Raw genomic sequence first — 15,986 nt, 5'->3', positions numbered from 1 at the left:
TGGCCAAGGGAGGAGGTGTAGATGGAGAAGAGAAGGGGCCCGAGGACGGAGCCTTGAGGGACCCCAACAGAGAGGGGGAGTGAGGGGGAGTTGGTAGCGTTACAGGTAACGCTGAAAGAGCATTGTGATAGGTAGGATGAGAGCCAGGAGAGAACGGAATCTCTGAGGCCGAGGGAGTGTAGTTTTTTGAGGAGGATAGGGTGGTAGACTGTGTCGAAGGCCGCAGAGAGGTCAAGGAGTAGGAGCACTGAATAGTGGCCATTAGGTTTGGCAGTTAGAAGGTCGTTGGAGAGTTTGAGTAAGGTAGTTTAGGTGGAGTGTAGGGGACAGAAGCCGGACTGTAGGGGATCGAGGAGGTTGTTGTCATTGAGGTGAGAGCTTAGGCGCGTGTAGACTAAGCGCTCGAGGAGTTTGGATGTGAATGGGAGCAGGGAGATGGGTCTGAGGTTGTTCAGGTCATTGGGGTCCAGGGAGGGCTTTTTAAGTATGGGGGTGATGTGTGCATGCTTCAGAGGGGAGGGGAATGCGCCGGAAGAGAGGGAGAGATTAAAGATGTGGGTGAGGGAGCATAGGATGGAGGGAGGTCGTAGGAGTTGTGAGGGGATAGGGTCGAGGGGGCAGGTGGTGAGGTGGGCATCAGAGAAGACCTTGGAGACCTCCTCGATGATAGTAAGGTCGAAGGTGTGGAGTGTTGAGGGGGCTTCAGTGTGAGGAATGTTGGGTGGGGTGGAGGTCAGAGTAGTGGTGGGGCCGTGGGAGAGGGGTGATGAGGGGGTTGCTGTGTGAGAGGGGACGGGTTTGGGGGGAGTGTGAGCTGCGGCGATGTCCTTGCGAATTGTGTCAGTCTTGTTTTTGAAGTGATTGTCAATTTCAAGGGCGGTGAGTGAGAAGCTGGGTGGAGGTGGGGGCTCAGAGAGTAGAGAGTTAAAGGTGGTAAAGAGTCGGCGAGGATTGGAGGAGAGGGTCTTGATGAGGGTCTGGAAGTAGGCTTGCTTTGCGGCGTGGAGGGAGGAGGTGTAGGTGTGGAAGGCAGATTTATAGCGGGTGAAGGCTTGTTGGGATCTGGTTTTGCGCCATAGTTGCTCCAGGGCACAACTGTGTCGCTTGAGAGTTTTGGTGTGATCAGTCTGCCAGGGCTGGAGCGGTCGGGGTCTGATGTTTTGTGTGGTTAAAGGCGCTAGTGAGCCAAGAGCTGTTGACAGCGCGTTGTTATAGGCAGTCATAGCCAGGTAAGGGCAGGACAGGGGGAGAATGCTGTCATGGAGTTGATCATCTGCAGAGTGGAGGGGGGCAGGATTCAGGTTGCGGAGGTTACAGCTGGTGGTAGTATGTCATTTGGAGGGGTAGGCGTTAGAGGACGAGAAGATAGAGAAGGTAATAAGGTTGTGGTCAGAGAGAGGGAAGGTGGTGTTTGTGAGGTTGTGGGGAGCGCAGCAGTTGGAGAAGACAAGGTCCAGGATATTTCCGTCGGAGTGCATGGTGGATTGTATGCAATGTGCAAGTGCAAAGGAGGAGGTTAAGTGGAGGAGTTGGGATGTGGCCGGGGATCGTCAATGTTGACAGGGATGTTGAAATCCCCAAGGATGATGGTGGGTAGCTCGGAGGAGAGAAAGAATGGTAACCAGGAGGAAAAGTCATCAAGGAAGCGGGATACGGGTCCAGGAGGCCGGTAGATTACGGCAATCTTCAGGGGGGTTGGGGAGAATAGTCGGATGCAGTGAACCTCAAAGGAGGAGAAGGATAGAGAGGGGGGGTTTGGGAGGACTCGGAAGATCCTCTGTGGTGACAGGAGCAGACCAACCCCACCACCTTTACGACCATTGGGTCTGGGTGAGTGGGTCCGGGTGAGACCTCCATAGGAGAGTGCAGCAGGGGAGGTAGAATCAGTGGCCTGGATCCAGGTTTCCGTGATCGCTAGGAGGTTAAGGGAGCGGGAAACAAAGAGGTCGTGGATGGCGGTGAGTTTGTTGCACACTGATCGGGCATTCAGGAGTGCGTACGAAAACGGGGGGTGGTTTTAGGGAGCAGGGGGACAGATACTAAGTTGTGGGGGTTGCGGCAGGACATGGAAGCGGGAGGGTGTTGTGTGGGTGAGCGAGGTGGTGGAGGGCCAGGGTTCGGGGAGATATCCCCCACGGTTAGGAGGAGAAGGGGGGTGAGAAAGGAGCCATGGGAGCGGGATGTGCAAGAGCGTGTGGGTCTGTTAGTGGTGGTGTGTGGGTCAGTGGGAGAGTGGAGTATCAGGAGGAGATGGTGAGAGCCGTAGAGAGGAGATGGAAGTAGTGAGGGTCCGATGTATAGTTGTTTTGGGGGAGTAGGGGGATAGTGGGAGGAGATTTTTTGAATGGAGGAGAGGAGTACGAGGAGGAATGCAGGTGGCATTATTTGGAGGGTGAGCGGAGTGCTGGTCAATTGAGGGAGGTAGAAGGTTTCACATCAGGACGTATAGATGCGGAGAGTCTGTCTCGCAGTGGCAGAGGAGTTCATCTGTGGGGGGGGGGGAGAGTGTATGCCTAGGTGCTTGATTTTATACACCTGTGCCCATGGAGGTGATTGGAACACCTTCATCCAATGATTTGGAGGGGTGTCCCAATACTTTTGGCAATATAGTGTGTTTGTATATAGCGAATATATATATATACAGTCATGGCCGAAATTGTTGGCACCCTTGATATTTCTCCAGGAAATCATGTATTTCTCACGAAACGTATTGCATTAACACATGTTTTGCTATACACATGTTTATTCCCTTTGTGTGTATTGGGACAAAACAAAAAAAGGGAGGAAAGAAAGCAAATTCGACATAATGTCACACAAACCTCCAAAAATGGGCTGGACAAAAGTATTGGCACCCTTTCACAACTGCGGATAAATAAGAATGTTACAAGCATGTGATGCTCCTGTAAACTCACCTGGGGCAAGTAACAGGTGTGGGCAATATAGAAATCACACCTGAAAGCAGATAAAAAGGAGAGACGTTCACTTAACCTTTGCATTGTGTGTCTGTCTGTGCCACACTAAGCATGGACAACAGAAAGAGGAGACGAGAACTGTCTGAGGACCTGAGAACCAAAATTGTGGCAAAATATCAACAATCTCAAGGTTACAAGTCCATCTCCAGAGAACTAGATTTGCCTTTGTCCACAGTGCGCAACATTATCAAGAAGTTTGCAACCCATGGCACTGTAGCTAATCTCCCTGGTCGTGGACGGATGAGGAAAATTGATGAAAGATTGCAACGCAGAATAGTCCGGATGGTGGATAAGCAGCCCCAAACATGTTCCAAAGACATTCAAGCTGTCCTGCAGGCTCAGGGAGCATCAGTGTCAGCGCGAACTATCCGTCGACATTTAAATGAAATGAAACGCTATGGCAGGAGACCCAGGAGGACCCCACTGCTGACACAGAGACATAAAAAAGCAAGACTACAGTTTGCCAAAATGTACTTGAGTAAGCCAAAAGCCTTCTGGGAAAACGTCTTGTGGACAGATGAGACCAAGATAGAGCTTTTCGGTAAAGCACATCATTCTACTGTTTACCGAAAACGGAATGAGGCCTACAAAGAACAAAACACAGTACCTACGGTAAAATATGGTGGAGGTTCAATGATGTTTTGGGGTTGTTTTGCTGCCTCTGGCACTGGGTGCCTTGACTGTGTGCAAGGCATCATGAAATCTGAGGATTACCAAAGGATTTTGGGTCGCACTGTAGGGCCCAGTGTCAGAAAGCTGGGTTTGCGTCCAAGATCCTGGGTCTTCCAGCAGGACAATGACCCCAAACATACGTCAAAAAGCACTCAGAAATGGATGGCAAAGAAGCGCTGGAGAGTTCTGAAGTGGCCAGCAATGAGCCCAGATCTAAATCCCATTGAACACCTGTGGAGAGATCTTAAAATTGCTGTTGGGAAAAGGTGTCCTTCCAATAAGAGAGACCTGGAGCTGTTTGCAAAGGAAGAGTGGTCCAAAATTCCGGGTGAGAGGTGTCAGAAGCTTATTGATGGTTATAGGAAGCGACTGATTTCAGTTATGTTTTCCAAAGGGTGTGCAACCAAATATTAAGTTAAGGGTGCCAATACTTTTGTCCAGCCCATTTTTGGGGTTTTGTGTGACATTATGTCATATTTGCTTTTCTGCCTCTGTTTTATATTTGTTCCAATACATACAAAGGGAATAAACATGTGTATAGCAAAACATGTGTTAATGCAATACCTTTTTTGTGTGAAATACTTGATTTTCAGGAAAAATATCAAGGGTGCCAACAATTTCGGCCATGACTGTATATATATATGTGTTAAGGCACTGGCTGGCAGGATTATAGATGGCTGATATAAAGAAAACAAACATATTGTTCACAGAATACTGATAAGCTCAGAGGCTTTGCAGAGCTTTTGGTGGGATATAAGCTACCAATCCTGGGACCTCATCTTATCCCATAGCCAAACCTCATTATAAGTCTCTGCTGTCCACAGACTCTTATAGATTTGAACTAAATGGTGCTCTCTCTCTTGCCCTCTCTGTTATGGGAGCCTGCTGCTGGGTGAAAAGGTTGAGTGTTGACAGAACACTAAAAAGGTACAATTGCTGCCTGTTTTTGTTAGGGAACCAGTTAGCAAACACCCTGTTATTCAGGAACTGACATGAATTAAGTTGGTGGCTCAGACAAGCAGAGTTTTTGCTTTTTTCATGCTCTTAATTGGCTGTACGAAGCCCTCCTGTATTGAAACCATTTGTTTGCCACCTTGGTGAATAAAAGTATCAGACAAACTTGCTTGGACTGTGTCCCGTGCATGGTTTACCTCTGCCACTACCTAAAGAAATCATAGCCCACCTAACTCTAGCTGTATAAAAAATCTGTAAATAAACATCTTTTTCTAGCAGGCAAAAAGGCCTTGTGTCCAAAGGCAGAAAGAAAACAATAGTCCTTGCCTGCAAAGCTGCCACCTCATAGTGCCTCTCCACAGAGGAACATGCTCTGATTCTCCCTGGCTTTCAAGAAATTGAGGAAGGCCCTTGTGAAAACAGCACAGGGGCCTAATTATCCTTGATTAGTCCAGTTTCTCAAGTGCACACCGCACGATGAGGGCAGTGAAATTTGGCTACACTTTCAGTATGTTTCTACAATGTTTTCATTTTCCTGGTTTTAGACCTCCTATTTGTTTTATATCTCAAATAAGACATACAGATATCTTCTATTAAAGGAGGCTTCTCTCTGCAGTTCAATGATCTGTTAGAGGACGGAGGAGACATGTAGCCACAGCCACTAAAAAGAAGAAAAATGCTTAGAACTTAAAGTTATTCAAAAGGCTGAAGGTTTTTAACCTTCATGCATTGTAGGCATGAAGGTAAAAAACCCTTTGTTTGCAAACCCCCCCCCCCCCCAGCCCAAGCTTATAACTACCTGAGCCTGATCTTGATCCAGCGATGTGCTCAGAAGTAGCGGCTCTCCAAGCTCTCTCCATCCTCACTGGCTCAGAGACAGCAGCAGGAGCCACATCACAGCCAGTGAGAAAGGAGTGGGGGGTGTGGCTGAGCCACAATCTATGGACACGCAAAGCAGAGCTCGGGAGCGAGCACACATGAGAGAGCACTCATCACTGAGAAGGAGCCAGTGGGGGACCCGCGAAGACCAGGTTTAGTGACGCTCTGTGCAAAACCATTGCACAGAGCAGGTACGTATGCCATGTTTATTTAAAAAAAAAAATCTACCTATAGTATCACTGTAATGTGATTTCATACCAATGAACCACTTTAATTGGTTCCTGGTACAAGACATGAGGCTTGTAGCAATAGCCGTGTCTTTCTTTACCAGTTTGCCGAAGAGAGAACCGTATTTTCAAATGCAAATGCCATATTGTATTTATAAGGTCTCTTTCTCTGTATTCTTACTAACTGTTATTTTGGAAAGTACTTGCTGTACGTTTCCTGCAAGGTTGTGTTCCATACGTGTTTGCTCACCTATATAAAACATCTTTACCACTAGTAAAGACTTCTTGAATTTTGAAATGTTGTTTAAAGTACAGAGTTGATAATTAAAAAAAAAAATGTTCAATAAATGTTTTGTTCAGAGCAATAGAAAAACTTCCCAGCACCCTCTCCAACTAGTCAGCACAAAAAGCCTGTTTAAAATGTTTTTAACCTAAAACCCTGAATCAGTTTTGAAGCAGCTTTAAGTGCTGACTAGCTGAGCAGTTGCCATTTTTTGCTTTGATAAATAAAATTTTCTATCTGCCAATAAGAGTTGAACAACAGTACTTTTACTATGCAGAGATATGTGTGGATTGTAACAGAATATCCTGTGTTTGCACTAGGGTTGCACTGATACATATACTGGTATCAGTGCCAATACTAAGCATTTGCACGAGTACTCATACTATCGGCAAGTCTTTCAGCACAAGTATTGGTATTCGTCGATAAAAAAAACAGTATCAGTGCAAACCTAGTTTGTACCATGTATAAAATAATATGTTCTTCCTGCAAATAGTCTGACAATGGCCTTACTGCTTCATTATATCTATAGAGCCGAAAATAAAAGACATTAATTAATGCCCTCTCTGCTCAGGGAACTTTAATCCACACATTGCAATAGTGAAGGTGTATTAAAAAAAAAATCCAAACAATTTAACCAATTGTGGACTTTGGGCATGCTATATATGCCCTTCACCCGTCATATTTGTAGGCTATACCAAAATGACAGGTGGTACCTGCTGGGTATTGCAGCAGCAATTAGAGCTGCTGCTCTCAAAACAGAGCTCCTGATTTGTAATTGTAATCATTGTTAAGAAGTGTAATTCGGAGATCTAGTAAAATGTAGCATTATTTTCAAATTGCATTTACCCATTAAAAACATGTACTCAATTAAAAAAAAAAGCCTTTATCTTATTTGTAAATAATTTTGCAGTGCTTTGTGCCAGATTTATGATTTTAGTGTCATTATAAATTTGATAATTTATAGATCAAAATGTATACTTTTTAGCAGTAGTATGACTAAAATAATAACACATAATTTTTTTGCTAAAAAATTACAGAAAGAAATAAAATGTTTAGAGATAAGTCTACTGGTACAAAGGATTATGGGCTAACATTAATTGATACTCAGCATTGATTCTGTCTGGCTCTTTCTTCATCTGAACCCAATTCACTAAATCCTTTTTACTTGGTAACTTGGATGATGTCATAAAGGAATTTCCTGTGTGCTCAAAATACAGGTGCAAAGAATTTAGGTTCACACTATGTGAATAATAATAAAAGTAAATACATAAATCACTATATGAACTGAGTGCAAAAATAATAGTGTCCATACAAATTAAAATTAAATTAAAATAAAAGTCATCATAATAAATCCCAGCATATATCTCTTGTGCATCCAGTGAACAACTGATGGATCCCAGTGCTTTAATTCAAACCTTCACCATCAATGTGACAAACACCAGCTGTGTTAATCCTCCACCAAATAGGTAAATTGCAGGCTTACCGCAACAAAGTGCTGTCTAACAATAGAACAGCAATATGCACTTGTGATGTAGTATCCTTCAGGACCTCTCTCTCTCTCTCCAACCTTGTCAGAAATGAAAACTGTACTTCTCCTATCCACCAGGGGTCAATATCAGCATTTCAACTCCATAAGGAGCCACCAAATGCAAAAAGGTATTTATAGTACAAATTTCTCCGCTTTTCTGAAGGATGATGTCAACTGTACGTACAGTTTCATTACAAAACCAATGTCTAATTCGTGAGGGGTAGCAGTCGAATCATCTTGGAAAGTTGGAAGGACGATGTCTTGATTGTAATGGAATGGGGTAACTTTGGGGTGATGATGTGGAAGAGTCCTTAATACAACTCTGTCTGTGAAAAGGCAACAATAAGGAGGCTGGTACCCTAAAGCATGGATGGCTGCCACCCTCCTTCCTGACGTTATGGCCGTGGGGAATAATGCCTTGAAGGTTACATTCCAGATTGATGAGGATTGACTCAACAGGAATAGTGACTGAGATTACATATACAAAAGCACTTGCAAGTCCCATGGAGGAACAAACAACCTTTCTGAGAGATGGATTCTAGTGCAAGCCCTCAGGAATTGACAAACTAGTCCATGTGAGGCCCAGCTAACTCCTGTTAGGGAAAACAGGGCTAAAACTTGTACTAAGCATGTTTACACGCAGGTCGGACTCTAGGCCAGCTTGCAGAAAAATTAGTACTTGTGACTCTAACGGTGACACAGGGTCAAATCCTTGTGATTCCATAAAGATGGCAAATTTTTTCCAGACTCTGGAATAGGTATGATTCGTATGATTCGTATTGGGAGCTCTGGCTTTCAGCAGGGTTTCAACCACTGACACTGAACAACCAACTTCTATCAGTCTTCACCTCTCAATCTCCAAGCAGCTAGGTGGAGTTTGCTTGGGTCCATGTGCAGCCCTTGCCCCTGCTAAAGCAGATTCCCTGGGAGCAGGACCAGAAGTTCCAATGCCAGAGATTGCACGGGAATCATGGCCTGCGAGGCCAGAATGGTATAATCGCTATCGCTAGACCGAATGAGTGCGTATCCTGCTGAGTAGCCTGAAGATCAATGGCACTGGAGGAAGCACATATGCAAGTTTGCAGACCCACGTGGAACTGAGGGCATCCACTGCTTCTACTTCTGAGAACCTCATGCTCAATAGGATGCGTTTGAATTTTGTGTTGGTTGGAGTTGCCATCAGGTCCAGATCTGGGTATCCTCACTTGTTGCATATCCAGAGAAAAACCGCTTGGTTCAGAGACCACTCATTATTGTCTAAGGTCTTGTGATGCAAAGTGTCTGCTTGGAAATTCTGAGCAGCTGGAATATAAGCTCCCGAAAGGTGTAACAGGTTCCTCTGGACTCAGGCCATAATGGGTGTTACTTCTGTCAGGAGAGTTTGACTCTGTGTTCTGCCCTAGCACATATGCGACTGCTGTCTTGTTGTCCATGTGAGGGACTACATTAGTTCCTTGGACATAACTCCAAAACACCTTCAAGGATTGAAAGGCGCTTTCAACTCAATCACATTGGAAACCTCACTCTGGCTGCTCTCCCATCGGCCCTGGACTTGCAGACCATTGAGATGAGCACACCAACCAAATGCCGAGGCATCTGATGTGATCACTAATGATGGATCCGAATTCAGTTATTGAAAGTTGAAGAGATTTGATTGCTCCTTCCTTCAGTCGAGAGATCGTCTCATAGGCGGAGTCAGTATAATCCTCTGGTGAGTAGAACTACTCTTCCACTGTTTGAGGAACTCTAGCTGGAGTGCTCTCATCCACCAGTGGGCCCACTTGACCATCAGAATTTTGGAAGATAATGTCCCCAGCAGCCTGAGGCATTTAGTGGCTGGAAGGAAAGATAGTGTTGATACCTCTTTCAGATGGGAGATGAGAGCTGACACTTTCTTTGGTGGAAGCTCTATTGTGTTCTTGTGGGTGTTTAAAATTGCTCCCAGGAACAGTAATCTCTGTGAGGGAACCGGCTGGCTCTTCTGCCAATTGATGACCCATCCAACTTTTTGCAGCATTTGAACTAGGACTTCCAAATGGTTAATTAGGGCCTGAGGACTCCAAGCCACCAATACAATATCATCTAAGTAATGGAATACTTGCACGCCTTGTCTGTGCAAGATGACAGTCACTGAAAGTAGAACTTTGAAGAATATTCTGGGTAAGGTGGAAAGGCCAAACACAAACATACAAACTGGAAGTTGTATTCCATGACTGCAAAATGAAGGTATTTGTAAAACTAAGGATGCACCAGGACATGCAGGTATGTGTCCAAATCGAGGGATAGCATCCAGTCTCCATGTATGATAGCCTGGGCGACTGACTATAACGACTCCCTGCGGAAGTTCTGAACTTTTTTCTTCCTGTTCAGGCAATTTAGATTCAACACGAGCCTCAAGTCGCCTGTTTTTTTCCTTACTAAGAAAGCAGTGAATAGAAGCCTTTATATCTTTCCTGAATAGGAACTCTGTCTATGGCACCTTTGTGCAGAAGTGTCTAAGTGTAATCGAAATATTATCTGGATTTTCTGCTGAGAATGAGGGAGCTTCATGGGTATGAAGTGAGGTATTGAAGGGGTAGAAGAAAACTTCCATCAGTGACCCAAATGGATCACATTCGTGACTCAAGGGTCTCTGAACTGCTATATCCAGACCCGAATATATCTGCGTAATCTGGCACCTACCACCCAGATCTGGACAGAAGAACCCTCAAAAGGGTTTCTGTTGTTGTGCAGGAGTGGACTTTGGTTTGACTAGCCGAGCCAATGTTCCCTGAGGGGACTTCCAGCCTCTTCTGTAATCCTTGCCTTGTCTGTAGGACCTGAAATCTCTCGGTCTGCTCCCATATTTTCTTCTCTCCAGCAGATGGCATTTCCTGGACCTCAGGTCTTGCAGGAACAGCCCTGTCTTTCCTCCGTATCCTTAGATATTGCAGTTTCTAACTTGTTGCTTAACAGTGCCGCACCATCAAAGGGGATGCGAGACCAGTTTGACTTAGAAGAAGAGTCCGCTGTCCTTGGTTTGAGCCATAAAGCTCTTCTTGCCATCACTGAGAAAAGCATACTTCTGGCCAAGAATCAAAGGAAATCAATGGCAGCTTCCCTCATGAAATCGACTGTATGTTTTATGTTACCCAACAATTTCAAGATTGGAGACTTCAGCTTCTGCTGGGAGATCTGCTTCTGCTTTGTTGGCCCACACTCTTAAAGGGTTACTAAATTTAAGACCCTGCATTCACTATATCTGGTTTCCCATAGTACAAAGAGCATGAAAATGCAATTATTTTAGTAAATATAAGCTGCTAAATACCCTTTCTCATCAGCAGTTAGAGCAGTTTTGTGACTTCAGCAGAGCACTGGTTAAAGCTTGTAGGAGTTTTCTTTCTGCTCTAGGAGGATGCAAAACCCCTGGCCTCTGTTGGAAAGTGCAGATTGGCCCTGAGCTGATCACATGCACTCTCCCAACAAAAAAAAACCTTTCTAGAAATACACACTAAACTAAGCATGTGCAGAAGGGCTACGGGTTTAGTTTGTCTTATCAGTGTGGACATTTGAACAAGAGGAGGAGCAGAGAAGTCAGGATCAAACAGCCTTTTTACACAGTGCAGAAGATTAACCCCTTAGGTTCCTCAGTGAGTATACCAAGCATGCTTTACTACATATACAGACTGATTTTACTGTTGAGGGTTTAGTAACACTTTAAGGCTCTAGTCACTGAGGTGAGCGCTAACACTGGTCTGCAGGAGCTGCCAGCGGATGTGTAAACATCCTCCTATCAAGGACATCTTTGAAAGACACTGCAGCGTCCATTGGCAGTGTCACGTGTCAGACCAGCCTAATGACTGCCACATCCATTAAAGATGGTGCTTCTAGTGAGCGCACTTCCTCCCCTTTAAATGGGTACATTTTAAAGAATCTGTTAGATAGTGAAGGCTTCCTGTCTACCTTCTTCCACTCCTCATAGATGAGGTCTCTCACTTCTTCTATCAAGGGAAGGGAAAGTACTGGCTTTTTTAGCTGTGGATAATACTTTCTGGCTTTAGATGGTTTCACCACCTCTTCTTCCCCAATGAATGCGTCTCTGACTGCTCTTACTAGAGGTTGCACTAAAGCAAAATCGAACCCAAGTATCAGTTCATCCTCTGCTGAGGAGTCCTATCCTGAAAAAGATGCTGGAGAAAGTTCCCTTAGGGGATTTTTTTTGGGCCAGAGGTGTACCTGTAACAGAAGTTACTCCTTGGCTGAGTTTAGATAACTCCTGTAGGGTTCCTTGATGGTCTATCTGATCAATGAGGCTGCGTCAGATTTCACAGCTTCTTTGCCCATCCCTGCTTCCAGCAAGCATGCCTGGCATAGCATTTTCCCTGGAAGTACTGCCTGTCCGCATCCCAGACTGATCATCCTTGAGATTCTTCATGCTGTGCAGACTCCACTCTGTGTCAGCCCTCCTGGCGGGCTTCGGAGTTGGCTGCTAACTTCTCTGGGCTTGAACCTGGACCAGGATAGAAAGTAACATTGCTTCTGGAGGAGCGATGCTAATGATAAGGGCTGCAAAAATGTAAAATTGATTAGCCATGCACTCTTTTTTGAAAGAAATGATATATATACACACCTGGCCCTCACCTTAGGCTATGTGGCTTGCCTCTGGGAGAGCTCATCACTGAACCTTAAGGGAAGCTACAAAATAACTGAGCTACTGTGGGACACAAATTTAGACAAACAGCAGACTAAGGACCCTTTCTACCTGCAAACAGCTGAATCCCAAATGACACTGACAGGTCCCCATCTAAACAGAATTAAGGGAATGATAGGTATAAGTACTATCATAAGCCATAAGCATCACAGGCATAACCAGGACTGGCCGCAGTGCACCTTGCACTATGTGCCTCCATGCTTCCTTCTGTGCACCCATGCCTCACAGTTTAGCTACTGGACTGGAGGATCTATGTCTCTCCCTTCAGAGGAGTTACCACAGCGTAAACCGCTGGGATTCCGGCCACCGTTTCCAGCAAACCGTAAGTCAGCCCGGTGCGATGTTGCTACTCCCTAGTCAGCTGGAAGTTTGACAGGTGCCATCTAGGAGAAGGCAACCTGCCGCCCAGCCACCGGAAGTCACAGAGAAGCCATCATGGAAGAGGGCAGCCACCCCAAACTAAGTCACATGCAGAAGTACTGTGTGAAATTTAGCAAACAACAGTATGAGAATACTACCATAGGGTACAAGCCACAAAGTACCCTGCACAGGGACTGCAAAAGGTCATCACTAACCTGATGCTTGCCGATGGCTTCCTGAAGACCAGCATCCTAAACCATAGTACCTGGATATAGGGAGGCCTCTCTCTTATAGGAATTTTACAATCTGTACAGAAGGCGTTTAGGAGGCTAAACCTATGCAGATAGGCCAGATGAACCTGGCAAGGTGAGGGTAAAAATTCTTGCTTTAAACAGTTCCATAAGTGGTTGAGCAGTGAGGGGAAAAAAAGGAGAATGCCTCCTAGTACAAGGTGGCTCATTTATATAGTATTACCGGTCCTGGAACTGGGCAGAGGGGTGGAGCCTACCCATACATATATGCTGTCATGCTTGTGTCAGGAAAAGCCAGTTCTAAATGCCGTTTGTTGCACTTACATAGGTGACCGCCAATCTAGCATGGAATGGCAGCAGGACCACACAATTTCAACAATGTTTTGCATGACTGCATGTTATCAGGAGCTTCAATACAATGTGGATATTATTTTATTTGTATGGACGCTATTATTTTTTCACTCAGTTCATATAGTGATTTATGTATTTAATTTTAGCACAGCAATTATTATGCACTTGTTTCAAGGGGTGTACTGTATATCTTTACCTGTGGCATGCAGCTTTCTGTTGTTTTATTGGACAGAGCTGACTTTTAAACTTTCATGAGTTCACACTAGCCCACACACTGCAGGCTGATTGCCGCACCAACAACCACCCACACCCGCATCGCATTTCTCTTGCAAGACACGTGGGGGTGCCATTCATTCAGAATGTCACACCCATGCATCTCATTCCACAGCGTGATCACGGGTGTGGGAACTGCACGGAAACCATATGGTCAAAAAGAACATGTGGTTTCCCCGCAAATGCACTTTGGAAAAAGTGCATGCACCGTTTCCTTGCGTGAAATGCAGGCACAGCAGCCCATTTATTTGAATGGTCTGCTGTGCCTAAGCAAAAGTGGCCTCACAGCCTGCACTAGTGTGAACTGGGGCTGAAGGTTAAAACTTCAATAAGTTTCAGATAGCAAAGTGGGTCTTCAGTCTGAATATGAGACAGCTCACTGTTTCTTGCTGAAAATAAAACTGTCTTTAGATGGATCGTAATTTGGCTGGTTCAGCAGGGACCAGCTGAATTTTGATCCATCTATGGCCATTCCCATTCTTGAGAAGTTTATCTAGGTTCTCTGGAAAAAAAATGTAGTTCCATCAAAATACAATAACACATTGGGGAGGATTAATCCATGTACCTTGCCTGTTGGCTGATTTAAAAAAAAACTGACACATGTATGCCCATTTTAAGTGATACTTGGCTACTGACAAGTGGGATTGAGTCTTTAATGGAAATTTAGGTTAGATCATTGGTGTTTTTTTCCTGTTTTCTGACACAAGTTTACATTAATTAACTATTTTTTTTTCTAAATAATCTAAAGCAACTTAAAGCAATAGTAAACCCCAAGCCAAAAGTGCAATATATTGCAGCTTACCTATCACTAGATCTGGTGGCTGCATTCATTTTCTTTTGATAGGATTTTTTCCCTCTGTTTTCACTTGGTGATCTGGTCACTAACACACCTTCTGTATTTGAATGTCTCCATTCTGGATGAAGGTGCACAGAGGGCAGATTTGTACAGCAGCATCATCACTTTCAGGGGAGGAAAGTGTTAGATACACTAGCACAGAGCTTAAAATTTCAAGTCTAGACCTACTAGCCAGGCACAAACCTTACTCTCCACCAGTTGCCCCACCCAAACATGCCCAGGTCCATGAGATGCCCCTGGTACCTTTTTCATAGGTTTTTTTGAGTTTGGGCAAGGACACAGGGGCCCCATGATCCCCTATTGCCCGGGGGCCCCATGAGTTGTCAGTCCGCCCCTGGATGTGCTAATAGAGCAGCCATGGTTTGTGTTGTACAGCAGGACCAAGACTTGTGTAATACCCTTTTGTGATGCAAAATACCACTTTAATGGCTGTGTGTGGATTGCATTCTATTCAATTAAGAATGTCTCCCAAGGAGGTGGAGAGCGGGCCTCTCCTCGTGTCCCCTGTGGTGGGGGAGAGCGGACCTCTCCTCCAGTTCCCCGTGGCGGTGGAGAGCGTGGAGCAGACCTCTCCTGCACCTGTCCCCTCAGCGGCACTGCCAGTGTAATGGCGGTGCCAAAGAAGCCGGAAACCGGAAGTTGGAAACCGGAACTCGGCTTCACAATGAGGCTTGGAGCGCAGATGCAAACTATCCATCATCTGTGCTCGCCACACAAGAATTTCTCCTCGCGAGCGAGCTGGCGAGCGGCTTTTTCAAATCCTGCACAAGCATATTTAAAGAGATTCTAAAGGTTCTTTTTTGTAAAATAACAGACATGTCTATACTTACCTGCTGTGTGCAGTGGTTTTGCACAGAGCAGCCTGGATCCTCCCCTTCTCGGGCCCCCCACAGGCTTTCCTGACTTCTCCTGTCTGTTGGGTGCCCCCACAGCAAGAAGCTTGCTATGTGGGCCCCCACTGCTCCATGTGTCCATTCACACATGGAGACGTGGCTTGGCCCACCTCCTCATTGGCTGACTGGCTGTGATGAGGAGGCAGAGACACGAAACACCCAAGGCTGTCATTCATATTGCTGGATCGCGATGAGGCTCAGGTAAGAATTGAGGGGGCTGGGGGAGCTGTAGCACACAGAAGGTTTTTTATCTTCATGCAAATAATGGATGAAGGTAAAAACCCTTGAGCCTTTAGAACCACTTTAAATAAAGAAATTGAAGCTAAACACCAGCTAACACTACAGTATACTGTATAGGCATTTACAGCAAACAGTTATTTCCTTTTTGAATAAAGGTACCGTATTTTTCGCTCCATAAGACGCACTTTTTCCCCCAAAAAAAGGGGGGAAAATGTCAGTGTGTCTTATGGAGCGAATATAAAGCGGCTGGTCCGGTATTTCTCCCGCCACCATGTCAGAATACCGGGCCAGCCGCTCAGCTGTTCTCTCCTGCAGGGCCTTACCTGTTCCTCGCTCCAGCGCTGCACAGTCTTCCCGCGCTGGCTTCTGACAGCCGGGTGCCCACTGCGCATGTGCTGCGCTTTGTGAATGATTCGGTGTCTTCTGGGACACATGACAGGTCCCAGAAAGCGCCGGGCCATTCACAAAGCGCAGCGCTCCTCGCACATGCGCAGTGGGCACCCGGCTGTCACAGAAGCCGGCCCGGGAAGAAGAGAGAAGGACAACTCTGCGGAAGT

At 45.5% G+C, this 15,986-nt stretch overlaps 1 protein-coding gene across 1 annotated transcript in view; it reads right to left on the bottom strand.

Annotated features, from left to right (window-relative positions):
• Positions 1-15,986, bottom strand: part of ESR1 (estrogen receptor 1) — a 125,556-nt gene that overhangs the window by 91,450 nt on the left and 18,120 nt on the right. The gene's annotated exons all lie outside the window — the stretch shown is intronic.

The sequence above is a fragment of the Staurois parvus genome, unplaced genomic scaffold (assembly GCF_062004578.1).
Source record: "Staurois parvus isolate SC_StPar_1 unplaced genomic scaffold, SC_StPar_1.0 ptg000657l, whole genome shotgun sequence".
NCBI lineage: Eukaryota > Metazoa > Chordata > Amphibia > Anura > Ranidae > Staurois > Staurois parvus.
The sequence above is the reverse complement of the archived record's forward strand: the minus strand, read 5'-3'. Positions and strand labels throughout refer to the sequence as shown.